The sequence below is a fragment of the Rhinopithecus bieti genome, unplaced genomic scaffold (assembly GCF_001698545.2).
Source record: "Rhinopithecus bieti isolate Rb0 unplaced genomic scaffold, ASM169854v2 repeat_11672, whole genome shotgun sequence".
Lineage (NCBI taxonomy): Eukaryota > Metazoa > Chordata > Mammalia > Primates > Cercopithecidae > Rhinopithecus > Rhinopithecus bieti.
In genome coordinates, this window is record NW_016877660.1 from 1 (window position 1) to 1,744 (window position 1,744).

General features: G+C 45.4%; 1 pseudogene; it reads right to left on the bottom strand.

Moving 5' to 3' along the window:
* Position 1: 1 nt before the first annotated feature.
* LOC108525704 (putative protein FAM47D) lies at positions 2-1,232 on the bottom strand (annotated as a pseudogene).
* Positions 1,233-1,744: the final 512 nt, after the last annotated feature.

Consider the following 1,744-nt stretch of genomic DNA (forward strand, 5'->3'; position numbering starts at 1 on the left):
TCTAATCTTCTTCCGATGCGTCTGTGACGTCTTCTTTGTACTTGTAAAGTCTCAATGCACGTTGAATAGGAGTCTTAACAGAGTCCTAAGCCCATCCCTTCCTGGCAGTCTTTCAATGATGCGAGGCATTTCGTAATTCTTGCTTAGAATGAAATCCTTAAAGGCAATTGGTCCGTAAAGATCGTCAAGAATATTGGGTTCATCAGGCTTTTCAAGTAACAGCTTGGGGTCAATCAAAGGTTAATCACTTCTTACCTTTTTCCCCAACTTAGATTTAAGGTACCATGCTCCATACCTCATCTTCACACTCTGTGCGGTGTAAGAATTCGGTGCTGTCTGGAGGTTCCTGTCCCAGTCTTTTTCCTGTGAGAAGAATTCGACCTCATCCATTTCATCTAGCTCTATTCTGTATTGCAGTGCTGAGGCCCATTCTTTTATCTTCTTAATCTGTTGGTCTTCATAGGTTGCTCTCCACTTGGGGGTAAAGTCAAACAGACTCCTGATGGATTCTTCATCAACTCCCATGTCTCAAGCCCACTTGAAGTCACACAGTTTTCTCGACGTGTCTATGTTGAAGAGAGTCAGAAACACACTCCGTTGTGCTTGGTGTATCTTCCTGAAGCAGTTCTTTTAGATGGGACGCTCGAATCTTGGGAGACTCCGAGAATTGATGGGACGCTGGAGTTTTGGGAGGCTCTGAGGAGAGATGGGACACTCTAGTCTTGGGAGGCTCTGGGCAAAGACTGGACACCTGACGAGTCTTGGGATTCTCAAGGCAAAGATGGGATGCCCGAGTCTCTGGAAGCCGTAGGCAGAATTCCCTACAAGTGTATTTACCAGACTTGGTGGGTTCCTTGGTTTTCTTATCCCGGCCCTCACAGTAAGCCCATGCCTTCTCCAGCTTCCTCTCAGGATCCAGTGGTTTCAGCACCTGTAGTAGGAGATCTGGAGGCATATCTTCTCCCAGATTGGGGTACATGGCCAAGGGATGCTTAGCCATCAGCTGGGCTTCCTCTCCGAATGCCTTCCGTGCTGGCTGGGCTGGCAAGAGCTTGGAAAACACGGCCACTTTCTTGAGCAGCTTTTTTCTGCCTGCTTTTGGGGTCAGCTTGGGGACCTCTGTGAGAGATTTTGGGGAGTAAAAACTCATCACGGAGACAAATGAGCATATCTTCGGGAGACAGACAGCTGTAGCGGAAGTCGTCCATGCCCTCCTTCACAAATACCCAGTTCTAAATTTACAAGAAAATGTCAAACAACCCCATCAAAAAGCGGGCAAAGATATGAACAGATACTTCTCCAAAGAAGACATTTATGCAGCCAACAGACACATGAAAAAATGATCATCATCACTTGCCATCAGAGAAATGCAAATCAAAACCACAATGAGATACCATCTCACACCAGTTAGAATGGCGATCATTAATAAGTCAGGAAACAATAGGGGCTGGAGAGGATGTGGAGAAACAGGAATGCTTTTACACTGTTGGTGGGACTTTAAACTAGTTCAACCATTGTGGAAGACAGTGTGGCAATTCCTCAAGGATCTAGAACTAGAAATACCATTTGACCCAGCCATCCCATTACTGGGCATATACCCAAAGGATTATAAATCATGCTGCTCTAAAGACACATGCACACGTATATTTATTGTGGCACTATTCACAGTAGCAAAGACTTGGAACCTACTCAAACGTCAATCAATGACAGACTGGATTAAGAAGATGTGGCACATATACACCAT